The sequence below is a fragment of the Crinia signifera genome, chromosome 19 (assembly GCF_055691185.1).
Source record: "Crinia signifera chromosome 19, ASM5569118v1, whole genome shotgun sequence".
Classification (NCBI taxonomy): domain Eukaryota; kingdom Metazoa; phylum Chordata; class Amphibia; order Anura; family Myobatrachidae; genus Crinia; species Crinia signifera.
The window spans coordinates 117,394,335-117,420,690 of record NC_139226.1 but is presented as its reverse complement, the minus strand read 5'-3'; positions in this window follow the sequence as shown (position 1 = coordinate 117,420,690).

Sequence of the window (26,356 nt, the reverse complement as noted above, 5' to 3'; positions counted from 1 at the left end):
ATTTGTGCAATCAAGCATGGCTTGCCTGCTGATGGTCTGCTCCATAAATCATTGTCATAATGCCAGTTAGGTGAAGCTGCAGCACTAACCCACTCCCATACACAAAATCATTACTAAGACCAAATCAACACACAATTATGGTGCCAAACATACATGCAGACCGCAGGGGGGTTTTAGCTAGAGAAGGGCCCAGGGGCACTGACCACTTGTTACTCCATTCTAAGCCACGCCTGTCCATACTCCATTTATGTCATACTTAATCTAGTTTAGAAAGATCAATCACCAGTAAACTCTACTCACCTATATAAGGCTACCGATTGTATGCTTGCAGCAGGGACATGTAACCCTTACATGAGCAAGTCATCCCTTTCTTCCAGGATACAGATTAACTACACAGGTTCAGTGGCTCTTACAATCGACCTGAAAGCCATCCGCACAACCTGTGTTATTAATATGTGTCCAGGATGAAAGGGATGGTTTGGCCACCCTATATAAGTGTGTCTGTTGGTACCCTGTTTGTTATATGAATTTATAGTTTGAAAAAACACAATTGAATTACCAGTGCTACATAGAAAATAGTAGATGAGAAAAGGAATAATTAATCCTTATGTATACATACCAATTTCGGCCGCCTGCATGACCTCACAGGCCTCCACCTCCTCCTCTTCTTCAGGGGCCTCCTCTGGTGGCACCTCCTCCTCTGCTGGCAGCGCCTCCACAGCCCACACCTCCTCCTCCACTTCCTCTGCCACCTCCTCCGCCATCCCTTACTCAGAAAGCACCTCCTCGGCCCTTGCTTCGCCAACCTCCTCCTGGGCCACCTCTGCCTCCTCCCGGGCCTGTCTTACTCGATCCCGTGCTGTGTTTGAGAAAAAAATGCCAATTAGGGGTCATTTGGACATATGTATTAAGTTAGGGGTCATTTGGACATATGTATTAAGCCTTAAAAAAAATTAAATCCAAAGGTTATAAATTGAGATAACTGTACAGCCAATCAGCTCCTTAATGTCTTTTACCCAACACAGCCTGTAACATGGCAGTTATGATGTGACATTTGGCCCATTGTAAACATCACAATCTATAATCCTACACAATCACCTATTTTATGACCATTACAGGGTGTCAAACAGGAAGTAGCACACATATAGTGTATGCCATGTTTAACTCATGATCAGGCTGGTTACCTTATTGGCTTAAATAATGTCATGTAAGCAATCATGTACAAATGGCCATTTAATGTATAAACACTCACATCTCATTTGCTGGAGCAAATCCGGCTGCCGACGCCTCAGGTCTGACCACCGCCGCTCCAGCTGAGCGATGGACCGCCGCACCTGTGTGCGAGCGTATATGCGCCGGCGGGCCACCGCATAGGCATTCCGCTTCTGCCTATTTGTGATAAATGGGCCCGCCCGCCCCAGCCTGGTCTCCATAACGGAGACCAGTGTCCTCAGCTCCGCTGCTGAAAACGGTGCTGCTCTGCCATAGGCCGCCATCTAAGCAATGGCACAATTCAAGCAATCATGTCCTGTCATTGGTTGATCAGAGTGATATTTGGTATTAACTTTATTGTTCATTTTGACAGTAACAGCGTGTATGCGCCACAACAGACGGCTAACCCATTGCATCGCAAACCCACACTTGCTGTACCTTTGCATAGTTGAGCATACCATGCCATTACTTACTATCTCCTAAACAGACAGTGTCAAATAAGTTGGGAACCCATTCTATATAATCTATTACATTCACCAAACATGGGTATAAGCAACAGGTGAAATAGTCTGCATCACTAGCCACTTACACCTAACTCCACAAGGTAATAAACAGCTTTTTTATAGTGAAAGCTATGCAGCAGAAACATAGCAAATAGTGGCAGACCTTTTTCCAATATTAGGCCATGGTGCCATGTGTACACTTACCTTCTACTGGCCCACACTAGAGATGTGGAATGAACAGTAGCTAGCATCAAGGCTGAATTTGGAGACCTTTCACATGTGATTTGGATGCTAGCACTGATTACTATTGCCTAAGTGGTGGACTGGATTTACATATGGAATGGGTATTGTCATTTGTACTACATACCAAACAAGTGCTCAGTACAGATGTACATTCACATATACATTTCATGTCTGACCTCAGTTTTATTTGGTCATTGGAGTACAAATCTGCAATTACCTACTAAATCAGACTTACTAAGTTTGCCAGGTTTTTTTTTCCGCAGCTAGGGGCGTGGCCTATGTGCCGCACGGTCGACGCTGCCGTACGGAACGCGGCCGTACGGAACGCAGGGTGTCGCTGATGTACGCCAATTACAGAAATAGGATATAAAGGTGTGTTAGACAAATGCAATGTTGTTGCAAACATGGCTGGCTCAGATACAGAGGAAGACCAGGTGTTTCAGGACCTGTTTGGCAACATGGACTCCAGCACCACCTATGTCCCCATCAACCCAGACCAGCCTTTGGGAGAACAGCAGCCAGATGGGCCATCTACATCAGGCCAATCGGCAGCTGGCCCATCTTCAGCCTCAGCAGAATCATTGGGAACACAGCAGGTGGCTTCCCAACAGAGTAGCCTGCCCAGCACTTCGAGTACAGCGACAGGTGGCCGTGGCAGTGGCCGTGGCCGTGGCGGTGCCAGTGGCCGTGGCCGAAATAGGGCAACAGAGTACCCAACCACCAGAAACATGGCATTCGAAGCGCAGGAGCTTGCCATCCTGGTGCCCCGCGCACGGGATTGGATCGAGTGTCCACAGGACAGGTTGACACACACAAGGAGATGGAAGATCTGGGAGGACATAACGGCGGAGATTAATGCGGTGGCTCCACAAGTTCGTGAGATGGAGCACGTTAAGAAGAGGCAAGTTCATGTGTGTTACATTTGAGCAGTACAAGACCAGTAATGTTTACATTAGATGTTAGATGGAGTAGTTCAATGGCCGGTCACGTTGCTTGGAGGCACAGACATGTTTGCCATTTCATTTAATTGATAGTTATTGTAGGGTGAGTGTGAGTGTATATTCTAAGGGTTGGTTTTCAAACTTAATATAATGTAAGTTTGGTGTCATGAGGCACATGTTGTAATCTGTTTCAGATTGCAATGGGTGCTACAGCAAACATGAGGAGTGACATGTATAAATATGTAAACTTTGATTGCAGGTGGCATGACTTCAAAACGAACCTCAAGAAGAAATTGACCCAGCGGTGGGAACACAGCCACACCTCTGGGGCTGGCCCCATGCCATCAAAGCTGAAGCTCACCCCCCTGGAAGAGATGGCAGAGTGCTGCATTGCAGTGGAGGAGGTCCGGGGGGTGAGCACCATGGACAGCGAGGCCCCAGCGGAAGTCATGGCTTCTTTGCTTGAAGGTAATTATTTGCCATGCCATAAGTAGCTGTTTCTAATTTTGCATGGAATGTGTTGTAATTGTAATGTTCTCTTTCACCAGCATCCCCACCGCTTGGTCAAGAATCTCTTGAGGAGGTTGAGGAGTCTGTGCCACCTGCCACCAGTACCAGGCCCGTGCAGCAGCAGCAGCCACTGACCGTGGCTGAATTTAGCAGCTGGGGGCAGGTGCTTGGCCATATTCAGCAGCAGGGAGAGTCGGCATCAGAGCGGGTGCGTTGGACCGAGGAGGTCTTGCAGGGTTTGGTCAGCAGCCACCAGAGTATTGCTGCTAGCCTGCCGGTGCTGGCTGATCAAGCCCTGCGCCAAAATGACCTCCTCCTCCACCATAATGAGCTTATGGTGGAGCTAGTTGCCAGCAATAGGGTCCTATTGTCAGCCGTTTCTGGTGCATTCCCACCATCAGCACTCCCTGCTGCCAGAGGGGGAAGACCATCCCCCCCCTCCCCAGCATCTGCTCCACCTGGCCCACCATCTGACGGTGGCCGTGACCGAAGAGCTGCTGCACGTGGCAAGGAGCCTGCCAGGGCCAAACGTGCCCGCAGATGAACTTGTGTCCGCATTAATCTCCACCCTTATGTCTTCCCAAATCTTTTATTGAGCTGTGTGTGTCAGCTTCCTGTGTTCAATCCCGTGCAGAGGGTCCCCACATTTGCCCTCGTTTCGAATGTCATGTTTGGTTCCCCTGTTGCCCTGTTTCAGCTACCATTACTGTGTTCTGTACTTGAAGTGTTGGTGCTATACTTTTGTTTTGAAGCCACCTGATGTGTTCCTAATGATTCTGCTGTGGCTATGTATGTCTACAATACATGTATTTATTATATATTATTTACTTTTATTCCTGCAATGGTACCTTTTAATTTGTGACGGTTTCTATTTTATTTTATAAGTTGATGTAATAAATGTTTATTTTTTCCCCCCAAATGTGTGGTTTAATTGATACATGTAGAAGTGACATGTGTATTTGTATTATTAATATTAAGTTGTGTTCATTAGTTGCAGTGTAAAAGTGTTTGAAAAGTGCAGCATATATGTGTCCATTTAAGCTGCAATGGTTCCAATTGAAGCAGTGACAAGCGTGTAATTAACAAGTAATGAGTAAAGGAGGTGATTGTATTGTGTTCAGCTGACATTGGTTGAGGTGCGTCCGTCCTGATTAGGCGTTCCGATTGCCTAGCGCATGACCGAGTGGTGTCCGCAAAGCAATACTTGCTTATGGACACCGCATATTTCTTGCCTTTTTGTTCGCGTGCATTCGGCATGCTATCCGAATGCACGCCTACCAAAATAAGTGCACTCCCCCGTGTCTGCCCATGTTTCCGCCCAGTTTAGCCCACTTTAAAAGTATGCCCCTGTGTATTTCCGAATGACGCCCATAATACGCCCATATTTCCCGAGTGATTGCGGTGCACATTTCTGTACGGTATTAGTGAGAAGAAGTACGTAGACCATGCGTGGCACATGTGCATAGCGTTCCCCACGCATGCGCAGACGGCTAAAAAACGCCATCCGAAAGTATACGGAAATGTACGCACCAACCAGAATAAGGCCCTTAGTTATGAATTTAAGTTTAGAGTTGTTTAAATAAATGACAGCTAATATTTTCTGCCAAACCTGTCTCCGAGTTGTTATTTTAGGATAAGTTAAGTGTTAAGTATCATTCAAACACAAGGTCATACATCAGTCTCTAGGGTGTTTAGTAGCAATAGGCCCATAAGAGAAGGCAATCCCCCATCCCATATATTCTCCCAAAGCATATCCACTGATTACCAAATAAGTACAATTATGTTTGGGCTACAGACGCATTTCGCTCCACTGGTGGCTTTCTCAAAGAGTCTGAGAAAGCTGAGAAAGCCCCCAGTGGAGCGAAACGCATCAAGGGTTTATTTGAAATCGATCCAGCTGCTGTGCAGACTATTGTTCCTTCCAGAAGCAGCTTGACCACCTAGCTGACAGCCACCAAATGTGCCAAGATACACTATCTATTTAAGCAGTGAGTCTATGTAAGCGGTGAGATGAAATTCAACCCTGCAGGTTGCATCAACATCAAGGCAGATGTGAGATACACACCTGCCGCCCAATACAGCCCCAGCAGTAGCCCGCCACAGGAACGTGGCCACTGACCCACCACGAGCCCTCACGTTTGGTACATGTCGGGGCCTCTGAGCGGGAGCAGCCGCATAGCAGCGCCCGGCCACACAGCTGATCGAGACAGGGTCTCCGCACTCCTGAATTGGCACATCAACAATTAAGGTCATTGAGACTTGAAATATTTGAGCCTTTATCTTTATTGTCAGGATATATAGCCTATTATAGTGATTGCTTCATTTCCAAATATTTTTAAACAAACATTCTTTAACAGCCGCTGGATAATATAACCGATTGTATGCAAACTTCAACGCTCTAGTATCAGCTCTAAGGATACCAGAATACACCAGTAAATTTATCCTAAATGTCCTACCAAGTGGATTCATCATTGATCTATTTCTTATCATTATATTTTTATCTTTTTTTTTAACACATATCCGGAACTTTTCTTTACAGGTGGCCACTTGTTTTTTTTTTGTTTTTTTTTATTTATATTGATATATTTCAGTGAATATTTTGAATCTATGACAAATATTTATTGTATTGTTAAATTTGCATTAATTTGCAATTTTGACAATTGGTGCTTGATTTGGAGTAATTCAGCCATAATATAACCCCTAGTTTTTAATTAGGAAGGGCAGTGACATAAATTGGTTGGAAATGTATTATTATAGCAAATTTATGTGTGTGTGTGTGTGTGTGTGTGAATCAGGATTGTAAGCACCAACAGAACATACTTGCCTATCCTCCCATAAAATTGGGTCCGCCTCCTGCTCCACCCCCCCCCCCCAAAAAAAAAAAAAATGGGCTCAGCCCCTACGTGGGGATCCGTGGAGATCCGATTATGCTGTCATTGTGGACCCACCCCCCACTGTGCAATACCTGCAATACTAGCATTGCACATTGCGTTATCATGATGTTCGCAATGGCCACATCCCTATTTACATGCTTCTTTGTTGAGCCCCACCCCTTTTTATGTCGAGCTCCTACCCCTTACTTTTTGGAGATGGCTGCCTTCTTCCGGAGAGAGCAGCCTAAAAGTGGACAACAACAGAGCAAGGAATGCACACGATTATATATTCTATATATATATATGCAGTGCTGAGACATGCTATTTACATAACTGATATTGCAATAAACAATATTATTAAGGCTTGAAACTTTTGAAGCATTTTATCTGGGCCGCATGTAAAGCTTTGTGAGTGCTACAAGGAGCACAGGCCTCTGTGGGCAACACTGTCACTGCCACACAGTCCCTGCATCAGCTTACTAGGGTACCTGTAACCGCACCCTGCAGCCAGGGATGTAACCATAACTTTGTGTGCCCCATAGCAACATATGGAAAGGACCCCTGTCCTAGTGGTTCCTGAGGGAGGGAAACCTCTCCGGATCAGTTATTCATTTTATGCCGCATAGTAACGCATTAGTTAATTTATGAATCACTGCTCATTATGCCACACAGTATCTCCAATTTACATATACGCTGTCCCCAGTACATATTATGCCATGTTACAGTGTCCCCATTCATACTGTGCCACATTCGAGTGCCCTCCATTTCATATTGTACACATTGCAGTATAGGCCCCCATACACTAGTCTGGGTACTTGTTTCCTAGCACGGCGCCCATCGAATCGATACGATGGTATGCGATGCAATGCAATGTTACGCAATGTCAGACGATGTTATACAATTTTATATTGTATACCATCGGATTGTATGCCAATTTAAAATTGTGTAAGCACCCTAATGGGTGTTTTCAATGTTAAATGGCCCCCTATAAGATAATTAATTGTATAAGTACCCTAATGGGTGTTTTCAATGTTAAATGGCCCCCTATAAGATAATTGATAAGCACCGTAATGGGTGCTTACAATGTTAAAAGCACCCCCACGCCACCCCATTATCAGCGCCAACCCGAAGCGTGGCGAACGCAGCGAGCCCGCGAGGGGCGGCGGTAAGCGTCCTCCGACCTTTCCATACCCCCACTATCCACGTCGGCATGGAGTTGATATTAGATAGTGTGGCGAGCGCAGCGAGCCACCGAGCCCGAAGCGTGGCAAGCGCAGTGAGCCCCGTGAGGGGACGCGGAATATACATGAAGTAATCCACGTCCCCACAGGGGGCTAGCTGCGCTCGCCACTCTTTGGGCTCGGTGGCTCGCCACACTATATAAAGTCAACTCCACGCCGACGTGGATAGTGGGGGTATAAAAAGGTCAGAGGACGCGTACCGCCTCCCCTCGCGGGCTCGCTGCACTCGCCACAATTTGGGTTGGCATTGACAGTGAGGGTGGCGTGGGGGTGCAAGGGGGTTTGTGTAGCATGGGGTGGGCAAGGGGGTCCCTGCGGTGCCGAGCAGTAAGTTGGCGTGGTCCGTGCGGCAGATAGGGACTAACTAGCGCTATTCGCAGGGTGGCGGCGTTGGCCAGACGCTGATCAGAAGTGCTTCCTGCGCCGCTGCCCAGCGAATAGTGCTAGTTAGTTCCAAGTAGCTGCATGGACCCCATTGAATTAATGCCCAGTGCCACAGTGTCCCCACTGCCCACCCGCACCACACGGCTGCCGCTTCCCTGCCGCCGCTGCCTGGCCCGGCCCCTGCACATAGGTGTGTGACAGAGGTGCTTCCTCCTTGTCACACACCTATGGATCGGACTAACACATCGTGGGTCCGATCTGGCTGATTGAACCTGCAGAAGGTTCAATCTGCAGGGCCTGACCCGATGCACATGGGATAGCGCATCGGGTCGGTCTAGGGGTCATCCTCGAATCTGAACTGTCCTTCATTCCTCACATTTAATCTGTCTCTAAATCGTGTTACATGCATCTAAAAAACATATCCAAAATTTGTCCGTAACTTACACAAGACAGTGCAAAAACTCTAATCCATGCACTCATTATATCACACTTTGATTATTGCAATGGCCTCCTTACCGGTCTTCCTAAGAAAAGACTGTGACCACTACAATCCATTTTGAATGCAGCTGCAAGGCTGATCTCCTGGCTAGACGTTTATCGTCTGTTGACCCGCTCTGCCAGTCCCTCCATTGGTTACCTGTATATTACCGCATTCAATATAAAATACTTCTACTTACATACAAAGCCATCACTCTGACTACACTGACTTATATCTCTTTGCTTATCTCAAAATATATCCCCACCCGACCTCTCTGCTCTACACAAGATCTGCGTCTCTCATCCACACTCATTACTCGCTCCCACACTTGCAGGATTTTTGTTGGGCAGCACCCACCTTATTGAATGCCCTTCCACGTACAATAAGACTCTACTCTAGCCTCCAAACTTTCAAGCGTTCTCTGAAAACTCACCTCTTCAGGCAAGCCTATCATATTCAGGACCCCCACACAACCTCCAGTAGCATTCATAGCTAATTCTGATGGGACTGCCATGCTATGGAATTCTATCCTTATGTATCCCTCCTATTATCCCTATAGATCAGAGGTTCCCAAACTTTTTTGAATCACGGCACCCTAGAGTATCAGAATATTTTTCAGGGCACCCCTAGGCCAAAGTTTGTTACCAAGAATAAAAAAAAAAAAATTAAATGAAATAAGTTGTGCGTAAATTTCATCCTTAGGTCCAGTTATGTGGTGGGGAACATGATTCACTTCTGTTTCCCCATGTATTTTATAATTGGAAGCCACAAGCACTGATTTTGCCTGTTTCATTGGCCATAAATAATTTGAATTGGTTCTGAACCACCAACTTGAGGCACCCCTGCAAGTGCTCCGAGGCACCCCAGGGAGCCTAGGCGCACAGTTTGGGAACCACTGCTATAGATTGTAAGCTTGCGACCAGGGCCGTCCTACCTCCATGTCGGTTTGTATCCACCCAGTTTGTTTAATCACTGTTGTTTCCAATTGTAAACGGAACGGAATATGCTGCGATATATAAGAAACTGTAAATAAATAAATAAATTATTATTATTATTAGCATTTTCTTAAAACAGCTCCAGCTCTCCAGTCTTTAAGACACAGCAACAGAGGAGTAACTCACTTTATAATCACTTTGATCTGTTGTCTCACATTCTGAGACTCTTGGGGTTAAATTTACGAAAGCTTCTAAAAGTAAACCAAGAGTTGAGATGTTACCCCTAACAAATATAAGGTACTCGCCATCATTTCTCTAATGCATCCTACAAAATGATGAACCAAATCTGTTTGGTTGCTTTAGGCAACACCCTCAATTTTGACTTTTAGAAGCATTAGAAAATGTACCCTTCAGCTCAAGGGGGGTTGTGAGTCACCAGCCACTGTAGAAAATCTCTATGAAGTGAGTGGAGAGATCTGTCGAAGTTTACCAGCCCTCTTTATTGGGGCCCCTTTGACAGCTGGAGACCAGCGGCCGCTGTCTTCAAGGTCTCTGTGAGTCACGCCACTGGGTAGACCACTGCTTTCCCTCACAGCCATTATACAATCTCAACATTAATTGATTGTAAGATGGCTGGGCTGGCAGAAACATGGTCAAACATTAAGTGTAATAAAATTTCACCTTCTAGTAGCCGCTGGCAGCACAGAGGCATAGAGCAGAGTTAGCCTTTTACAAATATAAGAGATGGAATTCTGAAAATCAGAAATTTCTACAGTAGTGTCTAATAGTTTAAAAGCTTTAACTTATATAGTAATATTTGAACGATATGAAGACAAGAGATGGGCGTGTACTTGGTTTTGATTTTAATTTCGTCTTCGTGTTTTGGTTTTTCAAAACTACCACAAATGTTTCAGTTCAGATTCTGATTTCAGTTTGGTTTAAATCAGCTGTTGAAGGTTATCCACAGAACATTGTTAAGTGAGCCTCCAAGTGCTACCTCATTTGGATTATTGTGGATCTGGGAGGGTACCAGAGTGCCAGAGGTTTTGGTATCACTCACCTAATTCCCAGAACTCCCTCCAGCAGCCAAAGCAAATCCCAGTGCTTTCCAAGTGTAATTGTAAATCACAGTATGGATGGTTGTAACTCAGGGTCTCAGTGGTGTTAATAATACCCCTTTCAGACATACGCGAAAATCCCGGGTTTTTTCACATGAAGGCGCCCAAACCCGGGACTAGTGTATGTCTGAAAGGGTATACCCGGGATTTCACTCCCGGATACTGAGCACCTGCAATTGACCAGGGTTTTTCCCGGTATTTAACTCCCGGGTATAATACCCGGCTTATGTCTTAATGGGTTTACCCGGGTTTTTCAGTTTTAAACATGTGATGTTGCTTTTTTTTGCTGCTGGGGCGTGTCCCATTTTAATGATGAAACACTGAAATGCTTGAAAAGCCTGGCTTATGTGTGAAAGGGGTATACCCGGGTATTTCCCGGATTTGAGGTGTAGTGTGAAAGGGGGTCTGTTACTAAAATCCTGGGAGTGACCTGGGTTAAAAATCCCGGGTAAACCTGGCCAAAATTTCGGGTAGTATGTCTAAAAGGGGTATAAGTCAGAAGCATCATCAGTATTGTAAATAGCTAATGTTTCAGAGCCAGCTCTCTTTTATTAAGACTTGTGGTCGTCATGGGAGTGGAAGTGGAGAATCTCACAAGAGGGAATCTCCTGCAGTCCCTATAATGGCATCACTAGTAAGACATACATAAGTACTCACTTTGTACACAATATAATAACACTTCCTAAGAGTCATATCTAGTTACCCATACTTGTCTAACTATTGCATGATTGCTTGGTTATGGTATAAAGAGTCAACACTCAACAGTGTCTAGGTTGACAGTCAACAAGTCAAATGGTCAACATAGATAAAGTCAGCATAGACAAAAGGATGACACAAGCAAAAGATCGACATGGAAATGGTCAACACATGAAAAGTTGGACATGAGTTTTTCATGTTTTTTTAGGTGTCAGATTGTAGATTTAATAATTTGAACCCCAAATTAGTGTGCCATGTACCCTTGCATATAGTGCTTTGGGCAATCTGCCTCACTCTGCTACTGTTGTGCTCACTTCACTGTTCCCAACTGGAAACCATGTGGTTAGCAATGTATAAACAATGTCGACCATATGGGCCCTTATTCTGGTTGGTGCGGCCGGAGCCGCACACGGTGCTCCGGCCGCACAAACCAATCCCCGCCCACGAGACGGATCGCCACGGCCGTCCGTACACGGACGGCTGGCGATCCGCATAAAAATGGTGGAGGCGTACGCCTCCACCATGGTGGGAGCTGCCCCCTGCATTCGATGGTCGTCGACCATCGAAGGCAGGTCCGCACGCCCCAGCAGCTCCCGCAAGCTGAGACCACACGGACAATCGTCCGTGTGATAGCTTGCATGGGGGCTGAGAGCTGACATCCGGCGACGTCAGCTTTCCGCCCCCATGAGTTGCGTCATACCCTCATTACCATGCATACGCCCCGCGTTTGCATGGGAACGCCCATGAAACGCGGGGCGTACACATAGGGAAATGAGGGTATGAAGCCCCTCACGCCCCTATACGCCCCCTTTGCGGCGGACGAAATCCGTCTGCGGCGAAGGGGGCTGCACATGCGCAGATTGACCTCTGCGCATGTGCAGAATAAAAACATCGGCGGTACGGACGCACGCGGGCCGTACCGTCCGATTTAGAATAAGGGCCATGGTGTGGACCTACGGACAGTTGACCTAGACATGATCAAATGGATACTGATTACTTACATCCCTGAAGAGCTCTTCTGATAAAAATACTGACCTATTGATGTGTTATATGTGAAATGATTTTTGTATCTTTGCTTGTATTGTTCAGTTTTATTCAATCAGATGGAATTTATTATAAGTATAGCAAGTTTGGATGTTTATTAGGAATTGTCCTCAAATGAATTTCCTGGTTACCCTTGTTTACAGTTACTGTGGTAATGGCCCCAGGAAATGACATCATTGTGTTAGGAGCCGTTATAATTATATTATTAATTAGGAGGCCAGCAGGAGCAACCGAGTTCACACACCCAGTTCTACCTTACATTATAACTGGCCTACAAAAGATTTCTGGAGCTTTCCTTGTCTTGTCCATTCCTGTCTTGTTCCGTCAGTCCAGCCAATTGCTGGAGTATAGCTGCATGACTCCTGCTCCGCATAATTCAGTCCAGTCCAGTGTTTTCTTGCCGTAGTTTGTTCCGCCATAATTTGTCTTGCCGTAGTTGTTTGGTCTGTGACCTTGCACGGATCTACCATGCAGGCCATGCAAGAGTCATTAGCGGCTCTAAATTTGGCGTTCATTGCCTTTAAACCTGGGCAGTTAGAGGTTTTGCAGCAGTCCCTACTGCAGCAGCAAAAACTCTTAACCAAAATTTTTCTGATCCTCCCAGTGGTCACTGGGGTTCATTCAGCCCCTAATGAGACCCTGTGTAAGGAATTATTAGATAGTGAGTCCTCAGACCAGGAGGCCCAGAAAAGGCATAGTGGGTATCTGCGACCCAAACTCTCCTTAGAGTAACGAAAGCAGCGCAGAGACCAAAACCTGTGCCTACCTGTATATTGTGGGGGTTCCACCGAGCGACTCTGTTGCCGGGGGTCCATGAGTGACTCTATTGCCGGGGGCCCGCTGGGTGACTCCATTGCCGGGGGCCTGTTGGGCTCCTCCTCATGCCGGGCGAGTCAAAGGCCGCAGCCCCAAGTGGGGGTCCAGAGGCCACAGCCCTGAATGGGGGTCCAGAGGTTGCAGCCCCATGTAGGGGCCAAAAGTCTCAGTTTATAGCCCTGAGTGGGGGCCACAGTCTCAGTTTGAAGCCCCAAGTGGGGGCCCACAGTCTCAATTTGTAGCACCAAGTGGGGGCCCACAGTCTCAGTTTGTAGCCCCAGGGGGGCCCACAGTCTCACTTTGTAGCCCCAGGTGGGGGCCCATAGTCTCAGTTTGTAGCCCCAGATGGGGGCCCACAGTCTCAGTTCATAGCCCCATGTGGGGGCCAACAGTCTCAGTTTGTAGCCCCAGGTGGGGGCCCATAGTCTCAGTTTGTAGCTCCAGCTGGGGGCCCACAGTCTCAGTTTGAAGCCCCAAGTGGGGGCCCACAGTCTCAGCTTGTAGCCCCAGGTGGGGGCCTACAGTCTCAGTTTGTAGCCCCAGGTGAGTGCCCGCAGTCTCAGTTTGTAGCCCCAGGTGGGGGCCCACAGTCTCAGTTTGTAGCCCTAAGTTGGGGCTCAAAGGTCCCGAAGGCCACTGCTTCAGCCGAGGTCCCGAAGGTCACAGTCTCAGAATGGGTCACTGCCCTAGAAGATAATCTGAAGGCCAGAACCCTCTAAGGGGGTTTCTAAAGTCACAGCCTCAAATGCCTCAAGTGAGATCACTGGTGCCATTACCCAAGTGAAGCATTCAAGCCAGTCAGTGCAAAAGGCCCAGCCCATGGCTATTGCCGCTGGGTGTGCTCTTTTGTCTTCCTCTTACAGGAATGTCCCTGGAATATTAGCTTTTAGAGCAGTGAAATCCCTGTCTGATTCATTCTCAGATTCCAATTCGGCATTGGTCTCTGAGATTGATGGTATTCCAGTTTTTACAGGCCATATAGCTTATGAAGAAGCCTTTGTCAAACAAGGGACATTTTCCCTTACTAAACATTCTAAGAGAAGTAAAAAATAAGTACTGATCTTTTGCTTTTGCCCTGCTTCTCAATATGCACTTGTTCTAGTCTTGTTGTGTCCAGTGGCCACCTTCAAGATAATTATATTGGAGCAACTACAGTAGGTCCTTAAATTTCAGAAAAGCAAACTTTGGTAAGTTTGAGGAGTCCTTAAAGTATATAATTTGGAAGGAATTATTTAGATGTATCGATACTACTAAAAGGTGGCAAAGTTTAAAAAAAAAATACAGCTGGAGGGCCCTGATAAATTTATTCCTAGGGTAAATAAAAGAACAAATGTTAAAAGGAAACCTATGTGGCTAAACAGCAAAGTGAAATTTGAAATAGCTAAAAAAAGGAGGGCATTCAAAACATTTAAACAAGATGGGACACCCAAATAATTTGCCGCATATAAAGAATGTTATAAGAAATGTAAAAATACAATTAAGATGGCTAAATTAGAGACTGAACGTAAAATAGCGGCAGATAGCAAATCGAATCCCCCCAAAAATATTGGCCCACTAAAAAATAAGCAGGATACCTTGGTAATAGAAGGAAAAGAAAAAGCGGAATTATGCAATTCATTTTTTGCTTCGGTATTTACAAGGGAAGAATCTTCAGAAGATCTCCCACATATTAAACTGTATGTTTGAGTGAGGAAATGGTCAAAAAAAGACTATGGAACTTATATAGTAACAAATCTCCTGGCCCAGATGAAATACACCCTATGATACTAAAATAATTGAGTTCTGTCATAGCACTACCATTATATCTGATATTCGAGGAATCAATAAACTCAGGGATGGTACCAACGGACTGGCGCATAGCTATCGTAGTACCAATATGGAAGAAAGGTAGCAAAACTGACCCTGAAAATTATAGGCCTGTCAGCCTTACATCCATTATGTGGAAAATATTAGAAGGAATAATAAGAGTTAGTATCCAAAATTTCTTAGAACAGGAGAAAGTGATAAGTAAGGCTCAGCATTGGTTCGTCAAAAATAGATCATGTCAGACTAATTGAATTAGCTTCTATGAGGAAGTCAGTAGGGGGCTGGACTTAGGGAAATCTGTTGATGTAATACTGCTTGATTTTGCTAAAGCTTTTGACACGGTGCTTCATAAAAGGTTATTAATGAAACTAGGTAATTTAGGGTTAGGAGATACAATTTGTAAGTGTATTAAAAACTGGTTGCACAATCGGGGACAGAGAATGTAGTAAATGGCATACATTCCAGCTGGGGTAAGGTCCAAAGTGGAGTCCCGCAAGGTTCAATATTGGGACCGACCTTGTTTAATATATTCATTAATGATATTGGAAGTGACATAGTAAGTAAAATTGCAAAATTTGCAGACGACAAGAAATTGAGTAAGGAAATTAACTCAGGAGAGGATGTGGAAACAATACAAAGTGACTTAAATAAACTGGAACTGTGGGTGGAAAGGTGGAAAATGCAGTTTAATGTTAAAAAATGTAAATTAATTAATTATGGGAAAAAAATGAACAAGCTACTTATAGGCTAAATGGAGTTATTATAGGAAATTCTGCTGTAGAGAAGGACTCGGGGGTCATTATAGATGAGAAATTGGGTAATAGTGCACACTGCTCAAATGCAGCAGCAAAAGCAAACCAGACACTAGCATGCATTAAAAGGGGCATGGATTCAAGGGATGCCAATGTGATAGTGCCTCTTTAAAAGGCATTGGTGAGACCATATTTGGAGTATGGTCTCAGGGGGTACTGATAGGAGCCATTTACAGTATTTCAGTTCTGTGTCCTGTTTGTCTGTTGTTGGTATTTGACTCTCTGGTGGCCTCCAGTGGTGGGTCTTTGCCATTTCAGCCCAGTCTCCTGTGAACTAATTTATCCGAGTCTGGAAGTTGGGCTGGATCTGTCACAACTGTGTTCATCACCTGAGCTCCTCATAAGGCATTCTGGCCAGCACTAACCTGTCAGTTATAGTTTCTAGATCTCAGTTCAAGTCTGTTTCATCTAGGTTCCTGTTCCAGAGTGTTTCAGTCTCAGCCCTTGTATCCATCATCCTGTGTGCTTCCTGAGCCTCAGCTAGCATGTTCCTGGTTCCAGTGCTACAGTCTTGATTGCCTGTCTGCTACAGAACCCCTGGGCTTGTCTATCTTCATCTTCTCATATAAGTCAGGGGTTCTCCCTGCAGCTCTCCTTTTATTTATATTTGACTATACCATCTCTGCATTGTTGCAGCAGCTCACACTGGGGGCCAGGTTTGTCCAGTTAGGGGTCATTCCTTCCCTGTGGGAGTATTCAGGGGTTTGTTTGTTATTTACCACCTTAGTGCATTGTTGCACCCATGGGGTATATTTCCCTGCATTTTGGTAGACTGGGTGTGATTGCCAGCTCACCGTTTTTGCTGTGTGTTCTATCTCCTGCAGGCCACCTTGTCACACTAAATACCAGGCGGCACCGGTCTGAGGCCGGACTTAATTCGGCCCCACATACGTGGCTGTTATTGGTGAAGCCTTAGCCCGCAGGAGGCCAGCAGGACCATAGAGTCACCGCAACCGGGTTCACATACCCAGTTCTACCTTACACATTGGTGGACACTTCCTTTCCAGTCAAGGGCGCCGCTTATTCATGTGGGTTACGAGGTGAGCGAAATTGTATATTTCATCCGTGATGATAATTTATTAAACTTATGAAACCTTGACTAGTGCACCTGCTGCTACTGTACCTAGTTTTATTACCCTAGTGCAATTGCTTTCTATGTGTATGTTGGGGCCCCTGTCAGGAGTCACCTACGGAGTGCACCGGGGACAGTTGTTTTCTAAGCGATCTCACCAGATGCCCCTACATCGCGCCATAGCGATAGCAATGCGTGACCCAGGTTGGGGCCTGTGTTCTCAACGGAGAACACTGGCCCTGACAGATCACTCAGCACACAATGCTGTGTGCTGAGAGATATTGCTCAGTTATCTGAGTGATTTATATTGCTCATATCACTCAGCAGTGTCACCCCGTGTATAGGCCCCATTACGAAGTTGAAGTCATTATGAAGCACTAATAAGCCAGCTTGAAGCAAATACTTTGAAAGCTAGTAGATGTAGTTTCTCGGGATCACCACCATTGTCGGATAGCTGTTGACGTGGTTGAAGCGGCTCCAACTTGAGGTGCATTGCACCGTATTTATGCTCTTCGACTGATTGAGGTGATTGAGAACCGCCAATGTTGGTACATTATTTAATCTTTTGCCCTGTATGTTTGATGCTGGAATAAATCTTATTAAAAACCAATTGATGCACTATCGAGCGCCCGTTTCATTCTTCTAGATATATATATATACTTGCAGTAGAGCTGGCACTCTTCAAATGAAGGTAACTTGGCCCCGGTGCCTACAGACCACAGCAGCGCTGGGATCATAAACACAGTACAAATCCAGTGGCACTCGGGTACACAGCAATAATGACGACACACCAGTGGTCTTAACGTTAAGACCACTGGTGTGTCGTCATTATTGCTGTGTACCCAAGTGCCACTGGATTTGTACTGTATATATATATATATATATATATATATATATATATATATATATATATATATATATATATATGCAAAACAAGAAAGAAGGAGCGCACAATAGAGCCACAAGTTGAAGATTTTACTGAAAAAATCTGTGTAAAAGCTCATACAATACAGTATAAATAGCCAGCATGAGAAGTATAATCACCGACAATTAAATGCACGCTGTGGGTACGGGATCTGGGGACTCCAGGTGTTCCGTCCAAGATGTATAGCGGCAATGGCGTTCTCTGAATGAAGAGATGCGTGTGGCACGGGATCTGGGGATTCCAGCAACTTCCGACCAAAGTATACACGGTGACAGCATACACGGCACACCAAGCTGAAGGCACGGAACCTGGGGACTCCAGTCTCTCCGACCAAGATGGATCAGCGACGGCGGCAGCGGCAGCGTTCTCAGCACGGCAGCAGCGGACAGGTAAGAATCAGCACAAGAGCTCTGATACGTCAGGAGGACACGCCCCAACGCGTTTCGTCGTGGGACTTCCCCAGATCCCGTGCCACACGCATCTCTTCATTCAGAGAACGCCATTGCCGCTATACATCTTGGACGGAACACCTGGAGTCCCCAGATCCCGTACCCACAGCGTGCATTTAATTGTCGGTGATTATACTTCTCATGCTGGCTATTTATACTGTATTGTATGAGCTTTTACACAGATTTTTTCAGTAAAATCTTCAACTTGTGGCTCTATTGTGCGCTCCTTCTTTCTTGTTTTGCATTTCTACTATTTCTGAGGCCTGACTAGCCCCATTTGAAGTGAGCTGCACTACGATATTAATGTTCGGACAGACCTTCAGCTGTTTATTATTTCAGTGTGATTTTGCGCAGATCTTGCATGTTTTTATATATATATATATATATATATATATATATATATATATATATCCAGTATGCCCTGCACTCTATGCCAATAATTTCAGCTTGTCTGGTGCTTGCAATCCTTAGAGGTAGGGGAAATATCAAACAGCAGCAGCACGCACTCAGACTATATTCAACAAAGGTAAGTGGATGAAGAATGACACAACCAGCCGGTTATGTTGTCTATTTTTATTTTTGTCAATGGTCAGTATTCAATGAAAAAAATTCGCTGTGCATGGCGAGAGATTTTTTCTCTCGCCATGCACTCGTCCTGTTCCGGAGGGCTCGCTGCCACTCCTGCTCCCTCTATTCAATGTGGTTAAGACTCGCCGCCACTCGCGGCGAGTCTTAACCCCTGCAGCGGACGAGCGTCCGCGGCAGGGACCCGGGGGATGGTGGCAGCCAGGGATATTAAAGTCTCCCTGGCTGCCCCAGAACATATGTGGAGGGGAGGTGGGCTCCCCGGGACCCAGGCAGCACAAGCTGCCCCCCCTATAGCCAGCGGGGGACCCAGTATTCACTGCACCCGATCGTGCATATGTAATGATCGGATGCAGTGAATATATGAATATCTAATGAGCGGCTCGAGAGCTCCGGCCCCCTGCTGGCTGCTCTGTGTAAAAAAAATAAATAATAATTTAAGTATAAAAATATAAATAAAAATATAAATTAAAATTAAATATATATTTATGTGCTATAAGCACATGAATAAAAATAACATGCCCCTTCACAGAAAAAAAATCCTGATTTTTTTACACCAAAATTTAAAAAAACCCCTTTTAGTTTAAAAGTTCACATTCCAGCTCTCCATAAAAAGATGGAGAATTGCTACACGGAGAGAGACGGCGAAAATCACTTAGAAAGACGGCGAATATTTCACATTGAATAGGGTTGCTCGCTTTTGGAGAGCAAAATGCTCCGTCCAAGGCGAAAAAAGCACAAATTCGCCATAAAACAGGGCAAATTTTTCTCATTGAATACTGCCCAATGTTTTGGATAATGAAATCCTTTATCAAGACATATAAAGAGACACATACAAAATTACTTACATATATATAGGAGAATGCCCATACACCACTGTGTCAAACATCAATCTGCACTCTGCCGGGAGCCTGATGATGTCACGGGAGTGCCGCTGATCCGTCGGGACCGAGCCGCCCGGAAGCATTTGCTTCAAGCGGGCTTACTAGTACATCATATGTGTAATGGGGCCTACACACGGGGCGACACTGAGTGATCTGAGCAATATAAATCACTCAGATAACTCAGCAAGGTCGCTCAGCACACAGCGTTGTGAGAAAACTTGCCCCAACCTGGGGCATTGCTATCGTTATGGCGCGATGTAGGGGCATCTGGTGAGATCGCTTAGAAAATACCCCGAAATTGCTTCGTGTGTAAGCCCCTTTAGGCTACTGTTCATTAAGAAAACATGTGTACTGTAGGAAATGACTTATGTACTGCTATAATTAACTAACAATAATAGACATCAGTTTGGAATTACTGTAGGTGACCTATAAAAATAATAATCACAGAATCCTCTGTATCTTTTACTGTACATATAATTTATAGAATATAATTATCCCATGCGAAAATAAAAAATATACTATAATATATAATATACTATACAATTGAATGTTACAAATCATTGCTTGGAGCAATTGTAGTAATGGTATAAAGAGTACAAAATAATTGGATATTCCGAGCTCTCCTGAGAGACAAATAGAGATTAAAGGGAACTTTTACTTCATGTAAGGGGCACATAGTAGCTAAAAATCATCACTTGACACTCAAATTATCCCATAATAATATGAGCATCTCTTGCTGTCATTGTTAAAGATACAGTTAACTGTGATCTCTTACAGCTCTCTGCAAATAGCCTAATTATTTCACACTGGACCAAGGCAGTCACCGCAGAAAGAAAGAAAATGGATATTTTTGTGAAATATTGCTGCATTTCACACTGCAGTGATTTCTTTAGTATGTAAAAAACCCCAACTCTATGAAACGCGTAGTCAAATGGAAATAACATGACTAGCGCTTGAATCTCTTCAATCTCCTGGCTTCAATTTTCTCCTGTGACAATTTACGGCTTCTTTTAATGCTTTGGCAGTCTGCAGTACTAAGCATCCAGTCCCTTCCCTGCTGGGGCACATCCGAAAAGAACTCCATCAAATAATTATCTTTCCTTTTTATTTATTCTCTGTCTTTTCACTTGATCTGCATCACCATAAAAAAAAATATTCCAGTCGCTTCCTCTTAACGCACAGCCTACTGTGATAGTAAAGTGTATTTATACACAGCATTTAATCCTCTCTGTGCCTTTCAATCAGGATGATTCGTTCATCGAAAGGGGCTTTGCTTCTCTGTCCTCCTTGAAGCATGTTACGCTTGTAAATGCTGGTCGTTCTATTGCGAAGAGTCATTTGTGCCTGAGGAATATTAAACACTTTATTTAAAGATCTTTTGGAGGACTGTGATTTTAAGTTAATGTCTATCTCTCTATCTCTCTATCTCTCTATCTATCTATCTATCTATCTATCTATTTATCTATCTATCTATCTATCTATCTATCGCTACCCTTAGTACCGTGGTGCTGATTCAGACCTGCTCACTAGGCTGTGTTTGTTTGGAGTCTAGAGAGCAGGTCTTGCCTCCCTGGCAAACGCACATCTCCCCGCCGGCCAACCCATGTGCAGGGCTGCGAAATGATGTGCACGCAGGGCCAGTGACACCACTAGGCTGCTTTAGGCATTTGCCTGTGGGTGCCGGCCACTGGAGGGCGGCACTTTGGAGCAAGTCACCCCCCCTCGTGGAGCAAGGTGAGCGGTGCTGCGCCTGTACATATCCCCATCTCCCCCTTTGGACCAGGTTGGAGGTGGCCGCAATCGCTAAACCCCCCCCCCCCCATGGAGGCAATTGAGCGGCGCCCGTGGCTGCATCCACCTCAGTGACTGCGGCTGCATCCACCTCCCCTTGAAGTGGGCGAGCGGTGGGGCAGCCGCACGTCCCTCCCGTGGAGCCAAGTGAAAGGTGCCAGCGGCCACATCCAACCTGGTGCCCGCCCCCTGGAGCAGGTCAGTGGCCGCATCCACCCCCCCCCCCCGGAGTGGCGCTGATAACACTTGCACTGGCCCTGTGTGTATGGGTACACATCTGTTCGCTAGAGGCCGCACTGAGGAGAAATTATTTGATGGTTAAGTACAATCAAATGATTTCTCCTCCTCTGCCCGGCACTTGCTGCTGCTGCATGACCCCGGTGTCACTAAACGTCATGCGCCCACTCCGAGCAGGCAGGGGTTCACATGCGTTCGCTGGGACCAATTCAGAGTTTATATGGGAGCCCCCTCTGTTTTTTGTGGGCATGCCAAAGAAACGCCGGGGGTCTACCTAGGAACAACCCCTGTCTGTCAGTCAGGCTGCAAGAGCCTTGACGAAGCAAAAATTAACCGAAGGTGTTCACAGCCTGGCCCTATATTTTTCGCAAAAGGATTCATTGAAAAAGAATTTCTGGATATTTTGTGTCTCAGATATCTTTCTAGATGACAGCAACCTCCGCTCTTCACAAGAAGTGCCTGTGTTAGATACCACTGTATGACCTTTTTTATTTTCAAATCTATTGCATGATCAATGCAGAAAGCAGGGCTGCCACTAGAAATTCTGGGGCCCGGGACTGATTTCTAGATTGGGCCCCCCCAGCCCTTCCCCTCCCCTCATTTACCTCCTGGGTCTGCTTGGGGGGGGGGGGGGCAGAGCTAAGGGCAGGCTTCCCCATCCCTCCCTGCCGCTGTGCTGTCCGTACTGAATGAAACCCACTGCTCCCGGAGCGCGGGCTTCTTCACCTTCCGGCGCTGGCAGCCATTTAAAATATGGCGCCAACTTGTAAGCCAACCGGTGATTCTGACCCGGCAGCCAATTAGAATGCCTGGCGGTACCTTAGCTCTGATTGGCTCACCAGCAGGTGTTGTATTTTAATTGGCCACCAACATCTGGAACTGAAGAAGCCTGTGCTCCGGGAGCAGTGGGCTTCGTTCAGGGGAGCCACACCAACTGCCATTCCAAACGGACTCACTGGCAGTTGGTGTGGCTCCTCTATTTGAATTTTGTGCTGGAGCCCCACCCCTGGAGCCGCCACTGCATATGGCCATGGTGTGTTGTTACACAAATGAATGACTCCAAGACACTCAGGCTCCAGCCTACCTCTGCTCATGCACATATATAATCATACAGCTCCCAGTTGATATAAGATAAAGTATAAAGTTCATTCCCATGTATGCAAAGATGTTACTTTGTAGGTTTACTATCGACATAAAGAAGGATTCCCCAAAGGACAACCCACCTTAGTGGCATTTCTATGCATTAAAACATCATGCGAGGTTTTGCTAATACTGTAGTCTCCTTTTTCATATTCGTATCCCAAATCTATTAAACATGAAAAGAATATGCAAATGCTGTTTGTTTTGAGCAGAAACAGGTATGCATACATAAGAAGCACCCCGAGTACAATGTGTGTAGCAAACAGACATGTTTTAAATAATTTATTGTGAAATTCATAAAAGAATTAGTTTTTGACGCAGCTACATTCTTGGGAATTACACATGAAAGCCGGAGTTTGTGCATTATAAATGTAAGCCTAAGCTATTTTGTGTTTTTTATTATATCTTGATGCTGTATACGCTTCTGTTTTTTTTATATGTCATGAGGAAAAAAGACATTTTGTGTTTGCTACAGTTTGTTTCTAACTGACAGGCATGGGCTGCATTTATCTGATGTCGGATTTATCTTTCTGTGGTAGCCTAAATCCTCTCTCCTATGCTTCTACAGCTTCCCATTGTTTCAGTGCCCATTGTATCCTATATGTATTGTGACAAGGAATCGCATACACTGGATAAGATGAAGTCTTGGTTTTTTATTTTGTAGCAGGTTAAGAGCATAACAGGTAATCAGCATAGGCAGGGATGCTTACATGCAGGTGTCACAGCATAGTTCAAACTCCTCACAATGTTCCAGTGGTCCCTACCACACCCCTGGCCTATCACCTGGGCAGCTATTCCACCATCAGGAACAATGACCTCCTGCCCTGGAAACACTTATATCAGAAAGCCACAGGTGCTGCTAATCAGCCCAACCCTGATCACATCAGTTAGGAAAACCTGGACTGGATCTAAATTTTCCTGCTGCTGCTCTAAGACCTGGTCTGGATTTTCCACATCATCCTCATGTGGAAATATGCTGTACCCGTTACAGGAAATGATGGTACTATGTGTATTATCATGGCGCCGGCTCGCCCGGATCGCATCGTACGCAAATCACATGCGATTTGCATATCATTTGCATGTGATTTGCATGCAATGCGATTTAGCACAACCCCACTATCCATGTCAGCAGTATGCGTCCTCCCGGCCTGTTCATACCCCCACTATCCACGTGGGCGTGGAGTTGATGTTATAAAGTGTGGCAAGCGCAGCGAGCCACCGAGCCCGAAGCGCTAGCCACGCTTCGGGCTGACGTGGATAATGGGAGTGTGCTAAATCACATCACATGCAAATCGCATGCAATTTGCATATGATGCGATTTGCATACGATGCGATCTGCGCACGCCGGCGCCGTGATAATACACAAGTACTAAAATGATAAAATAAAAAGAAACAGAGCTGCTGTGTAGTGATTATCTGTTCAATAAGAGCAATATTTAAAATAATACTATATTTTATTAATTCATAGCATCAACTTGTCCGAAACACACCTGACGTGCCAGGAAAAAAATGCTGGGAATGTCAGGGAAAACACAGGCATGGCCAATCGTTTTAGAAGAGGGTGTGTGACGCAACCGGCAAGTAAGTCCCTGGCTACTCCTAGCTTACGATGACTGGTGCCCATGGCAATATCCTACGACGGTGAGCGGCTTGCAATGGGAATTAGACATTTTTGGTAGTTTTTCTTGGCTAGCCATACACTTCCATTCGCACAGCATGACCATTCATTTGCTAGGCGGGATTTCACTCTGGCAGGGCAGAGTCTACCTTTTTTCACTCAGCAGCGATCCGGTCTGCATGCCGGTAAGTTAAGTTTAAAAACAAGTTCTGCAGCACATTTGTTTACTATTAAATGTTACAATACATCGCCCATTAAACTGTAACAGCAGCAGTTAAAGCTTCATTTAAATGCTCAATCAAATGATGATGCATTTATTGTCCCCAGTATGGACTTGGAATTAACACCCAGATGCCTGTCCTATAATCAGATTACTGCCATACCTGTCTGAGCTGTCATGGGGGAGTCCATCCAATAAGTCCTTAGATGGGAGCTACTAATTCTAAACTGGCAGCTGTGCTTCCCATAACTGTCAGAGCATACCTGTGAGAGAAGTCGTGAGGTTCCACACAATAAACGGTTATTGAGTCAGCTGTTGTTTGGTACAGTACATGAGAAAAGGCAGAGCTGACTCACTGTGACTAATGATGGCAGCGTGAGAGGTTGGGATGACGCGTTTCTTTACCCGTTTATGGATGTTTCATCAGAGAAATGTTTGTTCCCTAAAGTTATACAGGGCCAGATTCTCTAAGCTTCAAAATTGATAAAATGGAGAGTGATAAACAGCCAGCCAATCAGCTCCTGTCTGACATTTTTCAAACACAGTCTGTGACATGGCAGGTAGGAGCTGATTGGCTGGCTGTTTATCATTCCCCATTGCATCAATTTTGAAGATTAGAGAATCTGGCCCATAGACACTCTGTTTAAATTATATTTCCATGCATTTAACCCTTTGAGTGAAAAGTGAATTTGTCAAAATAAGTGTAAAAAAATTGGCATGCAAACATTCTATTCATTGCAATGACCTGTAATGTTTACCTTTGTACACAAGTATTTTTTATTTGAATTTGCATTACAAATGTGAGCGACGCTGGCATTTTTTAGCAGATATCCTGAACATCTCTCACATAGATGTTGTCACTCAAAGGGTTAAGCAGCAGGGCACTGGCCAAAATATTAGTGTAACATCATTAAATGGAGAGCACCAAAAAATGTTGCACGGTCAACCGTTTAGACATTTTGGGCTGGAAGTAATGGCACCCGAGTTGGCCGGACATGGGATATTGCTCATAGCAACATTTCATGTGAAATAGAAGAACTCCCATCTTAGTAAATTTCCCTCATTAGAATCCTCAATAACACAGTTGCAAGTCTTTCAGTACCTCTCATGCACCATACTGTAACTTAAAACCAATAGGCTTGATTATTAATTGAATTGCGTAAATTGCTCATAGTACCTCCATCATCATCTGAGATGGCCACTGCTGTCACTTTATAATTACTGTATAGTGCATATGGGGGATTCGGTATGAAATGCCTGTGGTCGGAATCTCGACAGTCAAAATACAGACGCCGGAATCCCGACTGCCTAAATGCTGACAAGGGGAGGCCGTGGATCCCCCCCCCCCTTGCGGGCTCGCTGCGGCACGGCACACTATTTTATTCTCCCTCTATGGGTGTCCCTAAGGGAATACTTGTTTGCTATGTTGAAATACCTGAACCTTTTAACGGTCTGAAATAACCACCAGCACTGAGTGGAGAAAGAGACTTTTAATACATTTTTGAAATGAATGGACTTTACTTTATTTGTTTTAGAAAGTTTAAGATTCATTCAAAGGCTTCATTGATCTAATCCTTAAGGACATCACAAAGGGCGCCATCATACAATTGCTATCCTATCCTTCCCCTATCCAACAGGGGAAATTGTAAGCCAGGCAGCCCGGGTAAAATGTGGCGCGAAACTAGAGTCTGTTCTCTATCTGTTAACCAATATATGTTCACATCTGAGATGTCTCTGATCAATTATACAGATGATCTACAGTCAGGATGGATCACTTATCAGAGCATTAGTAAATCTAGCCATTATTGAACCATTGCACATTC